This window comes from Strigops habroptila, chromosome Z (assembly GCF_004027225.2).
Source record: "Strigops habroptila isolate Jane chromosome Z, bStrHab1.2.pri, whole genome shotgun sequence".
Lineage (NCBI taxonomy): Eukaryota > Metazoa > Chordata > Aves > Psittaciformes > Psittacidae > Strigops > Strigops habroptila.
The window spans coordinates 81456738-81483618 of record NC_044302.2 but is presented as its reverse complement, the minus strand read 5'-3'; the positions used below and the strand labels follow the sequence as shown (position 1 = coordinate 81483618).

Here is a 26881-nt window from a genome sequence, read left to right as displayed (position 1 = left end):
TCAGGTGTATTAAAAATAATTAGTTTCCTCATCTCACTTGGTAAACGTCAGCTCTCACTATACTTTTGCTGTGCCATTTATTTCCTGTAATTGACGTAAAAAGACCTTTAAAGTTTCATAGATTTAAACTGGAATAGATGGATTGGTATGGAAAGAAATGCCATTACATCTCAGGAAGATATAATGAGATATCTCAGCGAACTACCTCTTTGTCTAATTTGAAGAGAAATATTCTTACTCCCCCTGATACTACTGATTAGTGATGCCTGAAGAAGAATAACTGTCCTGCATAGCAAACTATCTCCCCAGATTAGGCAGCACTGATTTTGCTCACAGACTCATCTCTTCCCTGTTGCATCTGATCGGGCTCAGATGCCTTAAAGATGATTCTACTGTTATAAACAGAAACTTTAAGTGTATGCAAAAGAAATGTAAATAAGAACTGCAGATCATTGGTCTCTCTTTTCCCATTTGATCTCTTTTCCTGCCCAGCTACTGACCCACAAATCTCCTGTTCCTTAAGAAAAGCAGGAAGAAGAAAAGCAACCAGTCTAGTCTGCTGACAGAATAGAGATTTAACATATTAAAATGGAATGAGTTTAAGCTCATATTTATCAAGTCATTTTGCCTCCTATGTCCTAGCTGTCTTATTTATGATCAGAAGCAGAATTTGAGCTCTCTGTAAAGAGTCATGTTATTCAACTCATTGCTATGGAATATGTTGCTGGCACTGCATTAGCAGTTTGGATGTATACCTGCACTGAAACTGGAAATGACTTCTGGTAACCACAAATTCTAAAGTTTCACCTCAGTGAAAACATTAGGTACGACTGAAATTCCCAGAAACAGGTTGGCAGAAGTTGTTTAAGAAAACCAATTGTCTGTTTTGATGACTGTAAAACTGAAACATTGAGAAAATGATGACAGGGGCTTTTTATTTATACAGTGTAACAAGCTGAAGTCAGATTAAATACACTTCCAGTGAATATTCATGTCCTATTCTAAAATATGGAGATTACTGTGCATTATTTTTAGTCATACTCTATTTCAAATTAAACATAATTCAGAGTACTTGAATCTTAATTTACAAGGTGGAATGAAATTTTACTTGTTCATATTTTGGAAAAAAATGGGAAATTCAATATATTCCAGTAAATATTAGTTAACTGTAGTATGATACAAAATTATATTATATTCATTCTAGAGGAACAAGCTTAAACAAAGCATATGATTTAAGATAATTCTATTTCTGTAAGTACTTTTTCTTCAATTTAATAAGTGATGCTACAATACAGATTACTTATTTTGCCCACAGCTGGATAAAACTGGCTTCTATTTTCAGAGGTTTTTTTCCTAAACCTGAGTACGCTAAGAATGTTGAGAAAATCGCATGTGAGCTTACATGGTGGAGTTAACAGTGCAGAAAAATTCCTGACATGTCATTTCTCCTAACATACCTTGTTTTTCTAAAAAGTACACCTTTTAGTGTACTTTTTAGTACACAAATACACAGTTCAATCAATTGAATTTTCATTTATGATTTATAATATGGTTTAGAACATTTAAATTATCTTTTTAATCATCTCATAAAAACTTCATAAAGCTTTGAGTTATAGATCACCTTATCAGAATCATTAATGAGCGGATTTCCGTTATGTCTGGAGCTGCTTATTCATGGAAAATATTTCTTGTTACTTTTGAGATGGGAATAGACATATGGCAATTCCTTTGCTTTCAAAAAACTGAAATAAGAGAAAATTTAAATTATTTTCTACATGAGGATTCCTGAAAATTCTCCAGACACCTAGTGAATTTTGCAATACCATATTTTCATATTAAACATTCTAGATCTTCCAGCTTTCTGTCAAATTAGAAACTTTGATATAGCTTTTCTGAGAAAAAACATGATCCATATTAGTATAATTTCTTTCTGAAATCAGAATGTGAAGTCAGGTATTTGAGAGGTAATATTCACTAATGAATGAAAATCTTTTTATTCGCCCTGATATACCTGGGTTTTGTTGGTTTTAATTTTATTTATGAGTAAAGAATTTCTGTCTGTCTGTAACTTAGTCATCAATAACTGTATTATGTCAAGACCTTCAGGGCCTGCAAAATCAAATAATTTCACTATTGAGATTATGTCATAAAAAGGGTTAGAAATTACAAATGTAAAATAAGTAGTGTTGAGTCACTGAACTTGTTTTTCCCTTGTGGTCACCTTATCCACATTGGTGTCAACAGACTTTTTATTTTCTTTCATAGTTTAAAAAAGTTTCAGGACTTAAATCTTCTAAGTATTACACTCCCTTTTACTGAACTACTCCAAGATCTTGTTATCTGATTCTTCTGTATATTGATAGTTTCCCAAACACTGAGTCATATCAATGTGTCACTAGTGCAATGTGTCACTACAAACACCCTACTGTTTGTAGGAAAGCCATGAGTAAAAATACTAAGTGAAATCCTAGAACCCTAGTAACATTTTGCTTGCGAAATGAGAGTTGCCTTTGGACAGTCCTTTGTTGTCTTCTCATACTAGCTCCTCATCTGACTTAAAATTCTTTACTGATACTGATATTTCCATTTTAGAATCATAGAATAGTTAGGGTTGGAAAGGACCTTAAGATCATCTAGTTCCAACCCTCCTGCCATGGGCAGGGACACCTCACACTAAACCATGTCGCCCAAGACTCCATCCAACCTGGCCTTGAACACCACCAGGGATGGAGCATTCCCAGCTTCCTTGGGCAACCCATTCCAGTGCTTCACCACCCTCACTGTAAAGAACTTCTTCCTTATATCTAACCTGAACTTCCCCTGTTTAAGTTTGAAGCCATTACCCCTTGTTGTACCACTACAGTCCCTAACAAAGAGTCCCTCCCCAGCATCCTTGTAGGCCCCCTTCAGATACTGGAAGGCTTCTCTTCTCCAGGCTGAACAAACCCAACTTTCTCAGCCTGTTCTCTCATACGGGAGGTGCTCCAGCCACCTTATCATCGTCATGGCCCTCCTCTGGACTTGCTCCAACAGCTCCATGTCCTTTTTGTGTTGAGGACACCAGAACTGTGCATAGTACTCCAAGTGAGGTCTCACGAGAGCAGAGTAGAGGGGCAGGATCACCTCCTTTGACCTGCTGGTCATGCTTCTTTTGATGCAGCCCAGGATATGGTTTGCTTTCTGGGCTGCGAGCGCACACTGAAGCTGGCTCATGTTAAGCTTCTCATCAACCAACACCCCCAAGTCCTTCTCTGCAGGGCTGCTCTGAATCTCTTCTCTGCCCAACCTGTAGCTATGCCTGGGGTTGCCCTGACCCAGATGTAGGACCTTACACTTGGCTTGGTTAAACATCATGAGGCTGGCATCAGCCCACCTCACAAGCGTGTCAAGGTGGGGTTTTTTTTTATATTTATTATCTATTTTTGGCCTGTTTAGGGCGCTGGTTGAGAGAGTCCCTTGGGAAACAGTACTGAAGGATGTAGGGATCCAGGAAGGCTGGACTTTCTTCAAGAATGAAATCTTTAAGGCGCAGGAGCAGGCAGTCCCCATGTGCTGAAAATCGAACCAGCTGGGAAGAAGTCCAGCCTGGCTGAACTTGTTTTGAGAGAAAAGCAGTGGTACCTGACTAGATCACTTCCAGTCTCTTTAAAAACAAGTAACACATTTACTATCATACTACTCCTGCTTTATAATCTTATTAACAATCCCTACTGTCAGACTTAGATTTCCTGTACCAGTTCTCTCAAATTTCTTCAACAAAGATCATCCAGTCCCCATAACTTCAGAGCATCAATGCCTGAGGTTTACTTCCGTATCGATTGTAGCAATTTAAATTTACATACCTTTGTCCTTATTATCTATCATGCCTGTCCTGATGTTCAAAATATTTTTCCTAAATAAAACTAAGACAAAGGAAGGTATTTACCGTTTCCTGTAATTCTCAGACAAATCCTATAGCACATATCTATGCTGCTGTTTCTCTTTATTTACATTGCTTTTATAGTTTACGCACTTTCTGTTTTCTGTTGCTTCACTATTTGATAAAGAAATCAATCAAATTTATCTTGTCAGACTTTCCAATCCTTACTGCAGTTCACAGGTATTTTTGCAACAGGAGATGGCCTGAAGTTGTGTCAGGGGAGGTTTGGATTGGATATTAGGAAAAATTTCTTCACCGAAAGTGTTACCAAGCACTGGACCAGACTGCACAGGGAAGTAGTGGAGTCACCAACCCTGGAGGCATTTAAAAGATGTGTACACATGGTGCTTAGGGACGCGGTTTAGCAGTGGATTCGGTAGTGTCAGGTTAATGGTTGGACTCGATGACCACAAGGTTTTTTTCAAACCTAAATGATTCTATGACTCTCTAGCAAGTAAGTTTCTCATAGCAGCATAATTCCTGGTACTGTTTTTTTTTTTTTTTTTAATAAAGTTGGGCTATCTCTATCCAAATCCAAGCACTCTTGCAGAAGAGCCCCTTCTACCAGGTAACATTCAGCCCCCCAAATTCTTTTGCACCTGCGCAACACCTTCCTTTGTACTTCCAGGACTATTTTTTTCAATTCACAGAACTGTAATTCCCCTCCCTCTATAACTGGATGTGCAGATCCCATAGAGCTAATTTCTGCAAACTGACATTGAAGTTATTTTCTAATTGCCTTTCTCAAATTTCTAGCATTAAGTAAGTGACAACTTGTATTCTAACAAAAATACTTATATTTTTAACTTGGATCAGAATACAAGAACTAAAACCCACCATTAAAAATATATTGCATCCAGTGTCTGCTTCTTAAGTGGTTAAGAATCAACCCCTAAACTTCCGTTTTCTCAGAGTGGTAAGGAAACCACATAATTTAATTTGCAGAATGCTCAAATGAAAGCTAATTCAGACGGCAGTTTTGTCTCCCAGCTGCAGATGGTAGGAGAAACTAGTCCTTTTATAGTCTTAGGAGATTCCCACTGTCCCAGGAATCACATACAGATGTTGCTCTAATATATTCTACCAAACGAAAATTTGTTGTTTGTGCATACGGAGCTGGAATGTGTACGGACAAGTATTCAGCGATAAGTACATAGTATTATACGGCAACATAGAATCACAGATGTTTAGGGTAAGTAAGAAACATCAAAGAGACAAGATCTTTATCTGACATGGTTTACAGTCCTAAATTAAGCAGAAAACAGTGGGAAACTATTATTCATTACATGGGGAGGTGGACTAAAATGTTCTTAACAGAAGCAGAATAATAAGCTGATTACAAAGTACTTAATGAGATTTATTAAAAGATTATGGGCCAATATTCCCAGTATACAAAGCCATGCTTGGTTTCTTTTTAATTTGTTATTTAGAGGAGTAAAATAAAGAGCAAACATGTGACGATCTAAGTAGCAAACCTCTCTGGTTTGCAGACTGAAGCACAAATTTGCATGAGTTTATAGCAGCTTTTTCTAAAGACCGAAGTCCAAATCCTACTGCATCTACATCACTGAAAATGCTGAATAACCCAACGCCATCTATGGTGTTAACAACTACCAGTGTAATTGTCAACTGAGAAGTCCTGAGAAGCCTCATTGAATAATTCCTCAAATATATAGAGTCACAGAATAGTTAGGGTTGGAAAGGACCTTAAGATCATCTAGTTCCAACCCCTCTGCCATGGGCAGGGACACCACACACTAAACCATGTCACCCAAGACTCCATCCAGTCATCCAGTTCCAACCTCCTACCATGGGCAGGGACACCACACACTGAACCATGTCACCCAAGACTCCATCCAGTCATCTAGTTCCAACCTCCTGCCATGGGCAGGGACACCTCACACTAAACCATGTCATCCAAGGCTCTGTCCAGCCTGGCCTTGAACACCACCAGGGATGGAGCATTCACTGCTTCCTTGGGCAACACATTCCAGTGCCTCACCACCCTCATAGTAAAGAACTTCTTCCTTACATCTAATCTAAACTTCCTCTGTTCAAGTTTGAATCCATTATCCGTTGTCCTAGCACAGTCCCTAATGATATTAAAATAGACTATTTGCAATGCCTTAGTAGTAACTATCAAGTGCAATGTACACAAAATGTAAGAAAGCTTATTAGAAAGCTTAATAAAGAAAAGTTATATTTGAAAGTTATTTTTCCCTAAATATTAATTTTTCAGTTTTCCTCTTTTAACTGAAATTGCTAGACTACTATTATTTTCTGATAGTCTGATAAGTAGCCATAGTTCCTTTATAAACAAGTTTTACAAACTCTTGCTTCTATCTGTCCTCATATGAAACTCTTTAGCAAGGTTGCACATGGGGTAACTTACCTAAAACAAAGGAGAAAGAGAGCATGCAGTACACTGTATAGTTTAGGTTGCCAACTAAATAAACGTTATCAAAATGTAATATATCATTACAAATAAAGCCTGATGTCAGCAGCTGACTGCCTTGCATCTTCTCACAATGACTCATATTAGTGTATTTTGTCAGGTATTAACATTAAACTTGTTCCAATACTGGACTAAATAAAAAATTGTTGCTGGAACATTTCCTACCACTTATTGTTATACTTCACTGCACTTCATCCAGAGGACTCTCACTCTCTAGAAATATTCTGTTGAGGAAAGAAAGCTTTTTTCTTTTTTTTTTTTTGTAATTAAGTGATTCATCTTGCATTTCCCACAGGTCAACTGAAAACCTTCTGTTTAATTTTACAGATCTTTGTTATGAAGAACACAAGTTTACTACTTAAAGAAGGCTCAAAAAATTTCCAGTTTGCTAAAGTGATGTTGGGTTGCAAAAAGATTGGGAAAAACAGTTCTAAACATGCATTTAAACCAAGGTAAAACTAACTGACATCTTTAGATTGTTACTGGTTGTTGTTTGATCACTTGAAAGAATATGACATAATACTCTCTTTAAAAAACTAATGTAAGCTCAGATTTTCCAAAGGAAAAATTTAAGGGCAAATCAGTATTTTTCAAAACTAGGATAATTGCCTAAATTAAGATATGGACATCTGCATTTGTCCTCTAGAAGGCTAGTCATACAGCAGCTACGCTGAACAAATAAGAATTTGGAAATCTCAACAGTTGAAAAATCAGGCAGTTTCTGACGTTTTCTTTCCTATCACATACAGTTTCTTTTTGTACTTTTTGTACTTTTTCCATCTAGCTTCAGTATTGGCATTTGCTTTGCTCCTGAGAGATCACTAATGAATTAAAGAACAAAAACCAAACCACAGTATGAACTAAACCAACACTGTTGTTCTCCATGTTTTGCATATCTATTAGTTTTGTCTAATACACACTATACTTGTAAAACTAAAACACAGAGGTTTTTTGGCTTTTTTTTTAATATACTGGTACAATGCCAGATTAAATTAGTGCAGAAATCATACCCAACATAAAATGACCAGTCGCTACTTAGAGAAGGAGGCTGTTGTAGATTACAAGTGTGAGTAATGGTCCATCTGGCAGAAATTATGGCATCTGTATGGAAGGGAATGCTGCCTAAATCCAAGATCACCTGCTCATCCTGTCAGTCTAGTGCTTAGAAAACAATATTCAGAAATGAATGTGAAAGTCCTGGTTCTGTTATTTGAGCAGTAAGTATCTCTTTTTGCTCATTCTTTAGAGAGCTGATAAATGAGCATAGTTTTATTTTATTTCTCATATGGAACACAACTTGAAAAATAAACCCTGAAAACATCTGTAGATATACAAGCAGTAAAATTCACAGGAAATTTTCAAACATATTTTGCAATAACTCTTACATCAATAACTATTTACAATAACTATTCATGCATTTATAGCAAAAATATATAGCATAAAATTCATATTTTTCATAGCTGGCAAGAAGAAAAATTACGTTCACTGGTTGAAGAACAAAAGTTCTAAACTGAGACAAGGTGGACTGTAATAGACATAAATAAAATTATTACACACAAAACTATTTTTCGTTCAACATAGCAGAGCAGATGGAATTTTTGGTATTAAGTAACATGGAATCTTGGCATGTAGGTTTTCTATAATTAATTCAGGATGTTTAAAATTTTAACTTGCACCCAGTAGTGCAGCTCATCTTGACACAACCAAAGCATGTTTCAGATAACTTTAAATACGTTTATTAAAAGGTAACAGGCAGAAATTGAAATGCATTGAAGCATCATGTCATAATGCTTCCAGTATTCTTACACTTTTCTTACTTACTATTCTTACACTTTCTATTCTGGGGTGTTTCATAGGCTTATTAATATCTTCTGAATCTCCTAGTCACAGTGTTTTTCATTCAGTCTTTATATATTTCTCCATGTAAATATTTTAACAGTACACAGATGTCTTCTATAGATAAAATAGTATCATACTCCATAATAATGCATTCGACACTGTCCCGCATGACATCCTTGTCTCTAAATTGGAGAGACATCGATTTGATAGATGGACCACTCAGTGTATAAAGAATTGGATGGATGGCTGCATGCAAAGAGTTGTGGTCAACGGCTCAATGTCCAGTTGTAAACCAGTAACAAGTGGTGTCCCTCAGGGATCGGTGTTGGGACCAATCTTGTCCAACATCTTTGTCAGCAACATGGACAGTGGGAATGATGCACCCTCAGCAAGTCTGCCAACGACACCAAGCTGTGCGGTTCGGTTGATAACGCTGGAGGGAAGGGATACCATCCAGAGGGACTCTGACATGCTTGAGAAGTGGCCAATGCCAACCTCATGAAGTTCAGCCAAGCCAAGTGCAAGGTCCTACACGTGGGTCAGGGCAATCCCAGGCACAGCTACAGGGTGGGCAGAGAAGAGATTCAGAGCAGCCCTGAGGAGGAGGACTTGGGGGTGCTGGTTGATGAGAAACTGAACATGAGCCAGCTTCAGTGTGCGCTCGCAGCCCAGAAACCCAACCGTATTCTGGGCTGCATCAAAAGAAGCGTGACCAGCAGGTCAAGGGAGGCGATCCTGCCCCTCTACTCTGCTCTCATGAGACCTCACTTGAAGTATTCTATGCAGTTCTGGTGTCCTCAACACAAAAAGGACATGGAGCTGTTGGAGCAAGTCCAGAGGAGGGCCAGAAGGGTGGTCAGGGGCTTAAGCACTTCTCTTATAAAGACAGGCTGAGAAAGTTGGGTTTGTTCAGCCTGGAGAAGAGAAGGCTGCGTGGAGATCTCATAGCAGCCTTCCAGTATCTGAAGGGGCCTACAAGGGTGCTGGAGAGGGACTGTCCATCAGGGACTGTAGCAATAAGACAACGGGTAATGGGTTTAAACTTAAACAGGGGAAGTTCAGGTTAGATATAAGAAAGAAGTTTTTTACTGTGAGGGTGGTGAGGCACTGGAGTGCGTTGCATAAGGAAGTGGTGAATGCTCCATCCCTGGCAATGTTCAAGGCCAGTTTGGACAAAGTCTTGGATGACATGGTCTAGCGTGAGGTGTCCCTGGCCATGACAGGGGGGTTGGAACTAGATAATCTCATGGTCTTTTCCAACCCTTACTGTTCTATGATTGTATAATGAGCCATTAATAATGGCTTTTAAAAAAATTATGCATGAAGTCTATCAGAAAGGAAGACTAAAGGTTTTCAATATAAAGTTTTTTACTTTAGTATTGTACGCTACCTGGTCTGTGCCACACAAAGAAATCACTCCTGGTGAGATTTCAGTCCTATCTAGGTCCATCTTACACGATTTTGCAAAGTGTAATTATTCTTTATAAAGTGTTTTAAAGATGTAAAGCTAACCATGAATGTCAGCTAGAAATAATATAGTTAAAGCAATAAACCAGTGGTGTATGTAGTACTTTTCAACAATAAACTCCTTTGCGACACTTACATATGAGTTTGAGGGCCAATCGCAATTAAACATTAGACTAAACTATTTTTAAACCATGATGTTTCTCCTGGAAGTTCATTTCATGACCATTCATAAATTTTCTAAAGAAGGAAATTTAATACGTAATTTCATATGTAATATGAAAACATGAAAAATATATCTTTGAATACAGTATGAAATAATGTTTAAAGAGAGTCTCACTAATAACTTTAATAATAAAGCTTTAAGATGCAATCATAAGATTTTCATATAAAAAATACATGGAAATAATTACAAAAAATACCTTTAAATTATTAGTACTTAATGTATTTCTTAATGGAACTGGAGTCTGAACAGAATGGCAATTATTTATTTTCAAAAAGAAGTCATGGAACTGGAATCTCTAATTTTTTCATTATTCATCATCTCCCCCCCCCCCCATAAAATTCAGCTTAATTCAGATATGAATGCAAGAAATATAATTGCAGATTTCTGGGATAAAATTACTTGCAACACCCCCTCCTCCACCATTAAAGCTCTGTATTTTTACTGATAAAATGTCAAAAGGCACCATTCCAGAAAACAGAGTCTCTTGGGTTTTAGGTGTGTTTATATGATAACCAGTTTGCAAATGACTAACAATCCTGTAGAAATCCCAAGGTGAGACCTAGATTAAGCATTTTCTACTTATTTCAAAATACATATCCAAACTGTACACACTCACTAAAAGCTGTGCAATTTTCAAGGTCTCTAGGCAATTTATAGGCACGCTCATATGCAGAAATCACTGAAGATACTACACAGCACATTCATGTTCAATACTATGCCTGAAGTGTCTGATAATCAGCTCACAAGTGTATAGAAAAGAAAGCATGACAGCATTATTCCAGAACAGCAATTATCTGAAACAGCCAGTATTTATAAGAAATTACAAACACATGGACTACCAAAAGTAGAAGCCCTTATCCATGATATGGAAAATGTTCTAGGACAATTGAACAAAGTACGTAAGAATGCAATGTCAGGGTATGTTGCAGCTCGTGGCATATTTAGAAAAATGGAAAACATAAAGTGGCCTTTTTCTGCAAGAAAAATAAATAAATTTTGAGGAAGATGAGTCATTTCTGATTTATTGGGCTTTTTTGTTTGTTTTGGAGTAGTTTTTTCCTTTGTATTTTGTTTGTTTGTTTTTTAATGTAAAGAGACAAGCAATGCTTCATTGATCAACATTTATACTGAGCTGAAACTCGGAATGTCAGCATTTCAGCAAGCCCATAGTTCTGAATTAATAATTGCTTTTCAGATACTGGTGAACTACAAAATCATCACAGTGCCATTTAGAATCATAGAAGTATAGAACAGCCCAGGTTGCAAAGGACCTCAAAAGATCATATGGTCCAACCTTTCATGGGAAAGGGAGCCTAGATTTGGTTAAAAAAAAAATTGAAAAAAAAAAATTAAAAGGAATGTAGGGGTTGGAAATGCAAAGCAATTTTTTATAACTGTTATTATTTTTAAGCTTTGCTGAGATTGTCCTCTAGAATTCTCTGTAGGATATGTAAAATAGTATGGTATATACATTTCAAAGCTGGGAGGGATCACTATAAGCAGCAGTTTTTTAAAAAAGCAAATGTCAACAAAGTCTTGCTCAGGAACTCCTTCACCTAACCCAATAAAATGTGGTTAAAACATTTGGATTGTTTATGAGGGGGTTTTTTTGTTCTGGTTTGGGGGGATTGTTCTTTGGGGGTTTGTTCTTTTAAGAGATCTAGTCTAAAGACTTCAGATGTTGGACAGACCATTTCACATTTAAGTGGTTTTTTTCTTTTAATTTCTGTAATTACCTTGCTAATTTAAACAGTGATAGAATATTGTCACAGTTCTCCATAGCAGATTAGAAATAATATACATGTTAAGTGTTTTAGCTCTCTGCAGACTCTTATAGTCTTTCCACAGTCAATATCCAATAATTATTTTAATAATGATCCAATAATATCTTTCATGAGCAAGGTCTGATTTTGCCCAAAACTGTTTGCCAAGAGGCTTCTAAGAGGATGGTGCCAGACTCTTCTCAGTGGTGCCCAGTGACGGGACAAGGAGCAGTGGCCATAAACTAAACCACAAGAAGTTTCACCTCAACATGAGGAAGAACTTCTTTACGTTGAGGGTGGCAGACCACTGGAACAGGCTGCCCAGGGAGGTTGTGTGGTCTCCCTCTCTGGAGACATTCAAAACCTGCCGCACGTTCCTGTGTAACCTGCTGTAGGTGGGCCTGCCTTGGCAGGGGGGTGGACTGGATGATCTCCAGAGGTCCCTTACAACCCTCGTGATTCTGCATGCTCAAAATTTGATTCAGGCTATTTTTAGTATATGCTGTTCTGTTTGGGTTATAAATTCAAGCCTGAGCAACAACAAAAAGTTCTGTAGAACAAGAGGCATCTCTGTTACAAAAGGTTACCAATAAAAATATTTTAGTAGAAATACCTTTCTAGTTCAAAAACAAATCCCTTCCTATTTATGCCTTTGATAAGTCTATGACCTGTCCTATAGCATGCCTATAGATGCCATAAAAATATATGCCAGACTTCCAAGTCAGTCCTTTTTTAAACATCTGTGGATTGCCCTGTTTTTCAAGTAATGGTATTGAGAACTCGACAATCTTGTGCTTGTGGTCACATAGCATCTTGAACGAAAATATATGTCTACTTATAATCGCCTTTTTACACTGCTAATGACTAGCATTAGCTCTCTTCATTGCAATGATTGTATTTCTGCTCTGATCCACCAAGTCCTTCCATTCGACTTCCCGGAGTGGATTCTCATGTCAGATGACGCAAGCATTGGTTTAGGTTTTACATTTGACTGAACTAAATATTGATTGAGTTCTCACACCCCAAGAAAACAAGACTTATCTCTAATACTGTTCCTTCTAATATGTATTAGAAGAAATATGCATTCTAAAATGCACTAATTGTGCATTTTCTGGTTTTTACAATATTCAGAAAGAATTTCCTGGTACATGATTTTTCACAGTCCATCTTGGAATCACAGAATCATAGAATCAACCAGGTTGGAAAAGACCTTCAAGATTATCAGGTCCAACTGTTCCCCAGCACTGCCAAGACCACCACTAAACCATGTCCCTAAGGACCTCGTCTACATGGTTTGGGAACGCTTCCAGGGACAGTGACTCCACCACTGCCACGGGCAGCCTGTTCCTATTCTTGACCACCCTTTAGGGGAAGGAATTTTTCCTAATACCCAGTCTAAACATCCCTGGCACTGCTTGAGGCCATTTCCCCTTGTCGCATCACTTGTTCCTTGGGCCAGGAGACTAGCCGCCTTCTGGCTCCACCCTCCTTTCAGGTAGTTGTAGAGAGCGATAAGGTCCCCTCTGAGCCTTCTCCTCTCCAAGCTAAACACCCCCAGTTCCCTCAGTTGTTCCTCATCAGACTTGTGCTCCAGCATCTTCACCTGCTCATGTTCAGCTCCACCAATCAGCAGCTGGATAAACAGTTATAGTTGGAAGCAGTTGTTAAAGACAGGAGAAAAGAGCATTGAACACTGGTTGGGTGAAAGGACATGATCAATCTAATCCAATCACTGCTCAGGTTAATCAGCAGGTGGACAGCCTGCCATGGCTGTGGGAGATCCAGCTCAAGAATGAGAACCAGGAATGGGAACGCCTGCTCCACTGGTTACGTGCTCATAGAATCATAGAATCATGGAATAGTTTGGGTTGGAACAGACCCCAAAGCCCATCCAGTTGCAATCCCCTGCCAAAGGCAGAGACACTCAGCACCAGACCAGGCTGCCCCAAGCCCCATCCAGCCTGTCCTCGAACACCACCAGGGACGGGGCAGCCACAGCTGCACTGGGCAACCTGCACCGGCGTCTCACCACCCTCACAGGGAGGAACCTTCTGCTGAGATCTCATCTCATCTCCCCTCTCTGTCAGTTGAAAGCCACTCCTCCTTGTCCCATCCCCACAGGCCCTTGTTGTCCCTTGTTCAATGCTCTTCGCTTATAATTACTTCTGGCATATTCCATGAAACTGTGCATTCATGCATATTAATATTCAAATAAGTAAAAAATAAAATTTCATCTTCATTTTAAAAAGAAATGTAGCAAGGCATGAGTATGTGTATATGAAGTAATACTTATTTCAATTTGGCAAAGAAATAATCTTTCTAATTCAGGATAGCTCTCATAGCTCTCACCTGAAGACATACAAAAAAGTGTTAATTTAGATTTCTTTTTATTTTTTTCAAACTTCAGGAACCTTTAAGAGTAGAACATGAGTTTGCTGGCTTAATGTGCCTCATGTAGATTTAAAATATTTTTTGAATTTGCTGTTGAGTGTAATACATTTTATTATTCATAGTATTTGAGGTAACTAAATACATTCCTTTTACTAATCATTACAGGTATTATTCTTCAAAAAAATTGCTCTTTTCTTCCATCACAATAAAGCTGAAATCTGACATTATGCAGTCAATGATGTAGCCACTAAGACACACAAGTCAAACATCTGCTACACATGAGAATAAAAATGGAATATCAAAGTAATTTCTTTTATCTGAAGTTGCAATAAAACACTGCATGTTTCTAAAGATTATCTAACTGAAGCCCATGCCAGGAAATCTTGGTACGTGGCCAGTTAATGAAGGTGGGAAGGACAAGGATTAAAGGTACACATATGAGAGATTCATCATGTAATTAAGTATCTGCAGTAATTCTCTAAATGCTTCTCATTTAGGCTTAAATAAGTAGATAATATCAAAGTATTTGCAATGTTTCTTGATATTTAAAGAAATTGAATTTTGTTACAGAACACTAAGTCTGAGGTAGGGTTTAATCAGTTGCAGCATTCCAGTATTTAAGAATATACTCTAAAAGTGAGCACAGCAGGTTGACTAGAATGTATTGAAACCAACAGCTCATCGTATCTATAATGAAATATTTTTTTCAACATTAACTATGCTATCAAATAAGAAGAAGATAAATTAAACAGCTGTTTGGAAGTTCAAAGTCTGCACTGGGATGACCAAAATATATGGGTCCCCAATATGCGACTTTTAACTAATATACAGTTAATAGACATTTAAATAATATATAGCAAAGAGGCTGGATGGTTTTCAATTGTCCCCAGTTGCGTAAAGAACAATATTCCTTTTCAGCAACCATAACCTGTACTGAATCGGTTTCTGAAAATGCCCCTGAATTGCAAGAAAGAACCAAATAACTTAAAACCATAGAATGGTTTGGGTTGGAAAGGACCTTAAGATCATCTAGTTCCAACCCTCTGCTATGGCCAGGGATGTCTCACACTAGACCGTGTTGCCCAAGACTCTGTCCAACCTGGCCTTGAACACTGCCAGGGATGGAGCATTCACCACATCTTTGGGCAGCCCATTCCAGTGCCTCACCACCCTCACAGTAAAGAACTTCTTCCTTATATCTAACCTGAACTTCCCCTGTTCAAGTTTGAAGACATTACCCTTTGTTCTATTGCTACAGTCCCTGATGAAGAGTTCTTCTCCAGCATCCTTGTAGGCCCCCTTCAGATACTGGAAGGCTGCTATGAGGTCTCCACGCAGCCTTCTCTTCTCCAGGCTGAACAAACCCAACTTTCTCAGCCTGTTCTCTCATACGGGAGGTGCTCCAGCCTCTGATCACCCTCGTGGCCTCCTCTGGACTTGCTCCAACAGCCCAGCATATGGTTGATTTCAGTGTGCAAGCGCACACTGCCAGCTCAGGTTCAGTTTCTTGTTGACCAACATACTTCGGATGAAAAGATTCAAATCTTGAAGTCATCTAGCTCCACAAACTATGCAGCCCCCACACTCATAGTCACTTTTGATCAAAACACATGCAGGATGAAGACTGAACTTCCTTAACTACTGATGGCGTTCCTGCTGTGATGCTGCCAGCCTCAGGACAGGCTGTCACCCACGCTGCCAACGAAAAGGTGTGCCATGGAGCCATGATCTCTCCTTGGCTTTTCTGCAGACTGCGCCAACTAGCTTTCTCCAAAATAAAACCAGGATAGGGTGCTGAAGTAGTTCACCCTAAAGATGATTGCCAGCAGGTGATAATGGACGAGACTGTGTCAGGTTTGGTTTCCTTTGACCTACACAATCCTCCAGTGCTACCCTAGAGTTTTTGATCCCCAGGTATCACTAAATTCCCTTATGTGACAACTCAAGACATAGTAAAAATGACAGTGTGCTGCATTACAGCTTGTGTTATTATTTGTTATTTCGAACACTTTTAACTGAACAAACATATAAAAAGTAATAATTATCTTGCTGTCACAGCAGCATCACATAGGACCCAGAGGGATTCAGAGACAAGTGCTGTGCAAAGACAACATATGCCATCTGGTGTAGAGTCCAGAGCAACTTAGGCCACCCTGCACCATTTAATTTGTGGGTTAAGCATCACACTCAGGAACTGATGCATTTTGCAGGATAGATGGATGACTTTTCCAGTCTTCATAAAATTCATGGCATGAGGACAGTCTGAGCATCAGGCTCTGAAATGTACTAAGGTCTGGATCCAAAACTTGCTCAGGAAATTAGGCATTCTGATTACTTAGAGTAAAGGTTCTTTGAACACAGACAAGGAAGACTAGCTCCTCTAATTTAGTTGGACAGATTTAAATAAATTATTTAAATCTCCAAAATTAATTATGGTTTAAATTAGCATCTGGAAATAATTATTTAAATAATTGATTTAAATCTAGGTTTTCATTTGCATTTTTCATGGTGTTACCTAAAGAAATGTTCATCTCCTTTAAAAGTTCATACTTATTTTTACTAATTAAGGTGCACTATACCTGCATATATTTTAAGTAATTACATAGTTCAGTAGAAATATAATAATATTCCTAGCTTTTTATAATTCTTATGATGTTAAAATATTAAATATGAATTTTTTAAAATTTAAGGATGACATTTATTCAAGGTTTCTGGAAAGATGCATTTCACTGGAAACTAAAATTTAGTTATAATACAGAAATGTGCTCTTCAGAGTGTTTGCTGTTATTAGAGTTATTTATAGAAAAAGATCTACTAATGTAATAGATAGATACTTAAAGAAAAATAGTGGTGGATATGGTTTTCAACTGAATGCAAATAACTGAAACTTCTTTGTATCGTTTCTTTTTTGCAAGACTTCTTTGTATCCTCCAGACTTCAGAACTTAGATTCAGCCTTTGGGAGTTTGGGGGAAAGAAGGTAATATCTGGTAAAGCAGGAAAATTTATCAGCTTTTCTATTTCATTATTGACAAAAGCAAGTTGAATAAAAGAAGCAATTTTGTCTTTTTTTTTTTTTTTTTTCTTTAGGCTGTGGAGAATAAGCTACTGTTCCTTTACTTTTCAGCGTACTGGCTTTAGGTGTTTGATCAGGAATTAGGATAACAGTTTAGATTCTGCAAAGCTTTGACAGTAAGTATACACAACGGTCTATCTGCAAAACAAAACCAACACCCAAACAAACAAACAAAATCTAAATCAGAATAGCTTGCATTAATTTAGCAATTACTCATTCTCTACTCATGAAATTATACTCATGAAATAGAATGGGAGAAACCCATTCATCCATTGAACTCATAGTAAACAGAAGACTAACTAACAGAAGTGACTACTAGACACAAATATAAAAGGTATAGAATAAACTAAAAATCATTTGAAACCTAACTGAGCCATCTAGATTAGACTACATGAGATTAGATCACATCAGATCCTGGAAGCGAAGTAAAAAATACCTGGCGTTACCTTAAGCTACAAATAGAAAGAGCACTACTTGTTAAACTGTAAAACATTCATACAGTATATTAATGTGTCTGAAAGGTTTCCTTTTTATAAAATTATAATTTGGAGGGATGTGATTTACTTTTAACATGACTTTATACTTAACCAGAGTCTAGATGATGTTTTATTCTTGAAGTTACAAACTGCATAATTATCTAAGAAATACACATTTAACTTAAGGAATGTTCTCAGTGTTCAGCCGCAGCTGGCCATATTATTATTCTGGAAGAAACTAACAAGCATAAATCCCAATATTTAACAGAGATTTCACAGTGGTTCTAAAAAGCAGAATATGAGAGTATTCTATTTAAACAAACTAACAGTTTGTGTAGTTTTTTGCTTAAATATACTACTTGAATAATCTAGATTCAAATAAGTAGATTCAATGAAGCTGAATGATGAGGTGCAAAACCAATAATGTATTTATCTTTCATATAAAATTTTGTAATTATACAATAACTTATATATAATGTGTAATTATGTATAATGCATGTCTCTCTATTCCAGAACTCTAATGACTACATTTCAGAGTTCTTAGATACAATATAATTTCTGGTCACTTATTAACTTCTTTCTTAACATAATATTTTTCCAGGGTAGTAATCAACGGTAATCAGCACCAATAATGTTTACTACTTTGATAAAATGTTCTTGTACCAAAGGGGATCAATTCAATAAGATAACACATATTACATGATAGGTTATGGACCCAGCAACATCTTTCTCAGCTGAATGCATGTGGGAATTCTTTCTTTAAGCAGTTATGATACAACTGATTTTAACAGTGACTTTTCAAAATAATAGTTCAAGAGAATTCGTTTTCAATTTACGATTTTTAGAAGTGACATAAAAACTCCTTGGGAGACAATTTAACGCTTATGACAAGACTCAATAAATCACAAATTAATATTTTTCTGATAAAAATTTTGCTCAGTCCTTGTTTTGGGAAAACTTTCCTCTTCATAGTCAAATACATGTCTTTATTAATTATTGGCCCTTTTTTAATTATTAGTTTCACACTCTTCCTGCATTTGGGTGAAGATAAAGTGACCAGTTCCCACTGAATTGAAACTTACTGCACAGTCATTAGATTATACTTTTCAGCAGCAGTGTCTCAAGATTTTCAGGTAGTGATTCAGAAAAGTCCTGTATCATTAAAAAATTGTCAAGCAATCCTGCTTATTTAAGACTTTACACATTTCTTAAAAGTCCTTAAATGCATCCTAAAACATATTGACAACAATAATACATAGAATACTAACAAATACAATGCTAAATTGTTCATCTGTTCCCAAGTTTTCGTATGTCAGCCTATGCATTCTGTAGACTTAAAAAAAAAAAAAAAAAAAACCACACATATCAATTATATAATTTAGCAATGGATATATAACTTCACATTTGATTCCAAGAAACTGTGACCAGACTCTTCCTGAATAAATGTAATTCTCTTCCTGAATAAATGTAATTGTTTTAAATATTTGTTTTGGCCTCCTAAGCTTTTCATTGTTTGCTGCTGCTTAGCTAGAGTTGCGAGAGCTTCGAGTGAAAAAGTAAACTAAAGAGGTAAATAAGAACAACTGTGGAAAGAAGGTTTTAATAAAGTTGTTTCTTTAACATTTTCTAATTCAGCAGGAGATGGCATAGTAATGAAACTACCCTTTTTAAAAGTTGTGGTTTGTTGTTTTTTTTTTTTTTTAATTAGTATTTTTATTTCCTATGGACATGGAAAGAATATTATAATCTGCAATAAAGCATTTCTTGCATCTTCAGTTTTTCTTGGCATTGTGTCAGACTACCAGAACGTCAATATCATTTTCCCAAAGCTTGAACAAGTCTATTAGTGTTTCACCAGATTTATAAAGTGGCATTCTTTTAAAAATTATTCTTTTTATAGTGTTGCCTAAATAAGCCTTTTTTGGGTCTAACCTCTGGGATGAAACAAATGTAGCTGAACTATCTGGCTACATTTGTAATACCATTTTCTGAAGCTGATGGCCCCAAGACACCATTTTTAAATCCAAAACTACGCCTAGGAAATGTGTGGTAAAATTTCTGTAAACAAATCTGTGTTTCTGACATCTTTTACTATCTAACAAAGGAGAAGGAAACAGGGATTTGTTTCATCAGCTAATATTTCATTGCATTAAATAGTTGATTTCTTGGCCTATTTAAGAGAGTCTCATTTTGTTTCCTATGGTGTGCAGCTTCCAACAGTACTAACAGATTTAGAAAGCCATGTAGTGGTAAATATATTTAATAGATATTTCAGTTGCTGGGGACAGAAAATGTGTTTCTACAGTTGCTTTCTTCACTGCCTGTTACTCATTTTGATCACACAGCTTCATATTTTCCATCAATTGATACCCCAGACTTAAGTCGCGTATTTGCAAAGTACTTTTTTGATGATCAGGTGACAGAGGAAATACTGATATTAAATTATATTATTTAAATGTTGTATTTTAGAATCATAGAATAGATAGGGTTGGAAAGGACCTTAACAATATCTAGTTCCAATCCCCCCTGCCATGGGCAGGGACACCTCACACTAAACCATGCCACCCAAGACTCCATCCAACCTGGCCTTGAACACTGCCAGGAATGGAGCATTCACAACTTCCTTGGGCAGCCTGTTCCAGTGCTTCACCACCCTCACAGTAAAGAACTTCTTCCTTATATCTAACCTAAACTTCCCGTTTAAGTTTGAACCCATTACCCGTTGTCATACCACTACAGTCCCTAATGAAGAGTCCCTCGCCAGAATCCTTGTAGGCCCAAGTGGGGTCAGAAAGGAGAAAAACAAAGTGATTAATCCTTTTTGTTCAGGGATTCTCTGTTTAGTATGTCTGTGGGCAATTGTTCATCATATGTTGCTATCATAATGAAGTAAAAGTCGCAAAAGAGATCAATTTCTGTAATGTTATCATTGATGCTGTTAATACAATGAAAGGGGTATGTTTTCTTTCCTGTTTGCAAAGAACTAAGTACATTTCTTGCTGTTCTTCATCGTAAAGTTATATTACACTTTCTTAAACATTTTAGGTAAGTAGAGATGAAAATAGAATAAAATTAATGAGAAAAAAGTGGTAGATAAAATTGTATTGTTAAGACAATAATAGGGAGGCTATACAAAATGGAAAAAGAATTTAAGAAAATAGAATATAAACCAAAAGAATTTTGAACATAGTCTTTTAAACTATTAGCTTACAATGATAACTTGCAAAAATAAACTCAAGAGCAACTTGCCCCAAATACATTACATAAATTTAATATCAGTTCAGTGTTTGTAGATTAAATGGTCTCCCTCCCATTAGTATCTCTAATGTTTTTCTGTCTTTATCCTTCTGCTGCTTTTTGCTATAAAATTGTTTTAGCTGCTGTCATTCTTCAATGAACCTTGATTATGCTATCCTACATGCCAGCAAAACAGGTTACAAAGAAAAACTAAGTAAGAATAATTAAATACTGCACCACAATACATGTATACAGGGAGAAGAATGAAAGCCACCTGCCCAGGCATAAAGCTTACATTTTTAAATTTTCCAGTATTCTCACTTTCTAATTAATACTTTTATGTTATGTTTAGTGTTGTAGTCTTTCACGGAACAGTGAAATGGTAGGAATGCTTTTAAATTTATACAATACAGCCAGATGTGATTACAGTGCAGTTTCATCAAGACAGTGTATTTGGAGCCTTGCAGAAGACATTGTATTCAAGAATTCAGGGATCTTTAACAGGCCATGCCTCCTCTATTGGGCCTTATACTTAGGGTTTGTGAAACCCATGTGTTGTTCATATCACCTGTAACTCATAATATGGAAAACATAAACTCTTTATAGGTCAAGGGGCAGAATGTACTGATGCTGACCAAGAGACTGCTGTACATTTAGTAGGTAGTGATCCCACATGCACAGTTAACCTAAGCAGGCATCAGCCAGTGCTGTGCTGTACAAATCCTGGGGCAAGACATATCCTGGCAGAATAACCTCAGCCAGCTTGATTGTAACAGGGAGACTGTGGGCAGCTTCCACTTGGTGCTGTGATCACACCACCTGCATGGCCTTGCCTTTATCCAACCACTCAGCACCAAGTTCTCATGAGAACATCCTCTGGGAACAGAGTTGTTTTCTAGCAGTCAAATTATATAATAGCTTAAAAGGACCACATGAGAGAGCTTGTCTCCATGAGTAGAACCTGTTCTGCAGTACACAGCCTGCTGTGGGAAAACCCATTTGGGCTCTGTCTGATGCTGTGTGAACAAAGGGTGCCCAGCATCTGAAGGGATGCAAGATTTACTTGCTGTCTGTATTCCTCTTCTTCATAGAATCAACTAGGTTGGAAAACACCTTTAAGATCAAGTCCAGCCTTTACCCCAAGACTGCCAAGTTCGATACTAAACCACGTCACCTTGTCTATGCGGTTTTTGAACACTTCCAGGGATGGTGATTCCACCACTTCCCTGGGAAGCCTGTTCCAACGCCTGACTACCCTTTATTTTTCTGTCTTAATAAAGGTGTAATCATATTAAGCCATTTGTTGTCAGGCCTTTTCTTGATGAGATTCAGAAAGAACCCTGCACCTTCTTTCCCTCTCCTTGCCCCCCATCCTGGCACAGAACAGAGGGAGACAATATACTGTACAAAATTCCACCACTGGCAGTAAAGTACTTGTGACTCCACATTGCAGACTGGACTTCTCTTCCTCAAGATAAACAGGGTAGCAACTACACAGGAGCCGGGTGGTCCTAATTTTTACAGAGCATGTGAAACTGATAAGCAATTTCTTTAGCCTGAAGTAGGGGCACTGCAATGCCCCGGAGACTGAGTTCCATGGGGACCTGACAAGGCAGAGCAGCTGCCTCCGATGGTTTTTGGCTCATGTGCCACGCTAGGCATACATGAGCTCCTGCTGAGAGCACATCCATGTGAGGTATGTGGATCCTGTGCCATACAGAGGTGATGGCCTCCTGCAGAAGACAGTTGTAGTCTTTACTGTGGCCATGCTCTGGAGCTGGGGGCTAGGTGTGAGCAATGCTCAGGAAATGTTAAATAGTAAGGCCTCTAGTGAAAACTGTCTGCTAAAACTTGGTCAAATTGTGGGTTGCCAAGGCTATGTATGTTGTGACAACTGCCCTGTCAGCTTTCAGATGTGCCCACTGAAGTCTGCTGCTGTTGCCTTGTTGATGGCGTAAACCCTGGGGTTTACAAAGTTTGTGTGTTCAGTTGTTTTGCTAGACTGCCAAACCTTTCTGAGAAGTACAATCCGCAGAAAGAAAATGGTATTTTAAACAGTGTAATTAAGCTAAAATTGAGCAGGATTTGTCGGAAAGAAGAATTTCTCTAGCCAGAGAGCTTTCACAATGCTGAATTTTAAGAAATCTCAGGGTTTTGCTGCAAATATTGGAGGTATTAGAAACTTCTAAACATACATTTTGCTTGTAATGCTTTGTATAACACCATGGCTAATTCAGAAGCAAAACAAATAAAAACAACACAAAAAAAAATTATTGCACAATAGGTTTTATACACATTCTGCTATTAGAAAATTCACTTCACTTTCAACTGTAGAGTGGGAAGAAACAGCAGGACACCAATTGCATATTTTTCCTCATTTGAATACCTACAGTGTTCTGATTCTGTAAATTCTATATCCCTGAAATCTTAATCCAGCCTACGATGGTGAGGGTGGAGTGAAGGGGTCAAGGAAAAAACATGTCAAGCATTAAAAAGGGTTAAAAAAAAATTATCACTTTGCTTTGTCCTCATTCTCTATAAAATGAGAATTGGACCTGCTGCCCTTCAAACGGTGAAGGGCTAAACAGAGGAAGGAAGTGCCAAGCCAGTCCACAGACTTAGGTTGCCATTACAGAAACCCAGTGCATAGTTATCCACTGTTAGAGGAGGCAGGTGGGATGTGGGAAACCCACAGGAAACCATCAATGCTGGTGCATGCAGAGCAAGAACTTGAACCTGGGCTTCCTAGCGCACAATAAAATACCTTTTTCGTCGCCTGCATATTGGAAAGCATGAGGGACTAGATGACCACTGTCACCTGACTTCATGTTAATAAATTTATGAAGTTATTTTATGGAATACAAAGGAAATGTTAAAATCTGTTATCTCTCCAAAAGGCAGTTCTCATTTTCCAGCCAAATCTGGATATCCAGGACCCTACATTTGCCCAGTAAGCACGAATGATTTTTTTTCGCCTATCCCTTTTACTTTCACAGAGGTGCATATATGTCTCATTTCCTTCTTCCCCTTTTCCAGACAGACTTGTTATTCTTTCCTCACTGCTGAGGATATCAGACATCAACTAGGCATGCACAGTACTTATGATACTGCAGCATAATGTATGCAAAAGAATCCAATACTAAATATCTCCACCAACAGTTCTATGTGTTCAACAGCACATTTCACACAGCCTTTTGAAAAATAACGTTAACTGGTGTGCTGACGGTTTATTTAGGAAGAAACCTACAGACAGGGAACACTATCATCTTTTGTTGATCAATCTATGACTAAAACTGTACAGAAAAAAATTATAAAATACATTTCAGTATCTATATTTGCCTAAAATATCAAGAAGAATTAGAGCAAAAGCCTACTTTAGGGAATCGCGTTTTGTTAAACTTCAGATAACCATCCTCTTTGACATTTTAAATACAATATTATACAGAAAGAACTAAGCAATGCTTATGAAGTAATAGAGGCTATTACTACAGGATTTTGTCAAAGTCTACACATGAACAAGCATTACTGTTGTGCCTCCACAAATTTTTCACCTTCTTGCTTAAAGAGGTGGGCTGGATTCAGCATAGCTCCTGTAGAAGCTCCTTTGCTGCATCTAATACCCCTGATAATGTCTGCTGCTACCTTATTCCTGCAGAACTAGCTCTCAATATCACACCTGCTTCACATGGACCCCAAACTAGTAAATCCAAGAGATCTTTGTATTAGTGCATCTCACTAGTGAAGTGTACATCAGTGCTTGGTAACTTGCTTAAGTGAGCTGACGGATTAGATCCAGAACTGGATTACTAAGAATGATATACACAGAGACATGCAAAATTCAGGATCATCTCTCTGTACCCGATCAATTTCCGAGACAGAAAAGCTTCCTTTCACTATCTCCAAACACATGCATTTTTGATTGTTATGCAAACTGGGCACTCATGATCATAGCATTGATATGGGAAGGATGAGGTTTTGGAATTGCCTTTTAAGGAATCTGCAGGCTTGGGGAGAGGCCAGTGCTAGATGTGTTCACAATTTTTTCTGTGAAACATAACTGTCTTACAAAAATATAGACACACAACTTAATTGTAAGTTTAATAAATATAGTTATTAATAACAAACATGGCTGTTTGAACTCCAACTGTTCAAATCAAATTGTTTTGAAAGATATGTTATTTCTAACTGCTGATTCTAACAAGAGCGAGCAATGCTGAGTTAAAAAGGTTCCTACCGATAATGCATTTTCATGCTTATAATCCCTAAGAATCTAAATCCCTATTTGTTCATTCAGTGCCATGGGCTTTCATGGCTTAAAGCACTATAGCTTATAATTAGCTAAGCTATGTCAAATACATGACAAACTTCCAAGGCCAGCCTGAACATAATAAGAACTATGCTGGTATGTTCTTCATTAATATGACAACAAAGTGGTGGTTTTGACTTCATCAGTCTGCTGAGCTCCATATTCCCTATTTATAGCAAGCACTATAAAGAGGTATGATGCATGCTGGAATGAAGTTCAGTTCAAGACATCACTAAGTGAAGATTTTACCAAGGACACTAGGAAAAAAAATAAGGTCTCAAAAGCCAAGGCAGCAATATAAGAAAAGAAAACAAAAGGCATGGCTATATTCCAAACCCACTTTGTAATTATTGATAGGTTTGAAAGATGCTGATGGCAACCACCAGAGCATAATAGTGATGGTGGCCTGTATCCCACAACTATAAAAAGCTTTGCTAATTTCCAAAAAGTGTTACTGAGCACAAGAGTGCTTGAAAAAAGGGCAATTAACAGAAAGCAAATAACAGAGGTAAGAAACTGTGAGTCTCTTACCAGTCTCTTTAGTCTGGTGAAAGGTTGATTATAGAGAAGGAAATAGTTCTTTTGGGCACTACTGAGAGACCCCTCCAGACCAGAATTAGCTGCAGGCTGTTGGCCAGCTAATGCTATGCAAGATTATTTTTATGTTTTATACATATAAAACAAAATAATACAAAATACAAAAATTTTAAACATGCAGTACATCCTGCATAGGCAGATTTCTCCAAAGAATTTGTAAACATGACTACAAAATGCTAGAAATATTGCTATCCATCCAATTTAATGTAATCAGCACAACAACCTGTTGCGTACATTCTGTCCTGTAGTGCATTTGGAAAGGATGCCTTATAGAAAGCTGAAAGTAACAAATTTTGCATTGGAACCCCTTATCATATTTTTATTTAATGTTCATATTGAAGCAGCTTTCTGAAATCCCATTTGCATCTGTGTACTATAAAATCATTTTGAAAGTCACAGCTTTTTCCTATAGAGTTTAGAAGATAAAACTAATGTTATAGCATATAAAATCTCTGTTAGCTATTTTAAATATGAGATCTTCAGATATCAATTAGCTCATGTGTGGTGTTAACTTATGAACCAACGCAATAGCTATCTGATTTCAGAAAAGCTCCAGGAAAGGCTTTAGTAGTGAAGGAATAGCAATGAATAGACTGAATCTCACTTAAGAAAGGGGAAAATAAGGTTTTAAACATTCTAAGAATTTGCTTTTCTAAGATATGATTGCATTGTCCTTATTCAGGAAACAATAGAATATAAATATTTACTAAACTATTTACATGAACTAGGGCTTTGAAAATCGAAATAGTTTGAATTTTTATAGTAATGTTAGGCAAATAATATTTGTCCTTCAGAACCAACTTATTTCCTAATGAATTTAGCATACAGCAAGCAAGAAGACAACATGCAACATAAACCTGCAATTATTTGTGACTTTTATGTACACACTGTAAAACAAAAAGACTAAGATGGTCAATTAGAAAACAGAAAAGCTTATCTCCAACGATGATTGCCTTAGGAATACTTGAAGTAGGTGCCCTTTGCACATCCTTAAGAGAATGGCGACAGCATAACCTGGTGATGAGACCAACTGAAGCACAGTTTTGAGAGAACTCTGCCTGCCCTTTATCTTTGAGATAGGCACATCAAATGCACCAGAATGACTTTTCATCAGTATTGCTGACCCACACCAC

At 37.3% G+C, this 26881-nt stretch overlaps 1 protein-coding gene and 1 long non-coding RNA gene across 2 annotated transcripts in view; both read right to left on the bottom strand.

Annotated features, from left to right (window-relative positions):
* PDE4D (phosphodiesterase 4D) overlaps window positions 1–26881 on the bottom strand; it is a 407986-nt gene that overhangs the window by 297304 nt on the left and 83801 nt on the right. The window lies entirely within an intron of this gene.
* On the bottom strand, window positions 468–22013 carry LOC115619460. Its single transcript, XR_003995026.1, has 3 exons — window positions 21959–22013; window positions 12845–12876; window positions 468–478 (listed from the first exon to the last, which is right to left on the bottom strand). It is a non-coding gene; the product is annotated as an uncharacterized LOC115619460 (long non-coding RNA).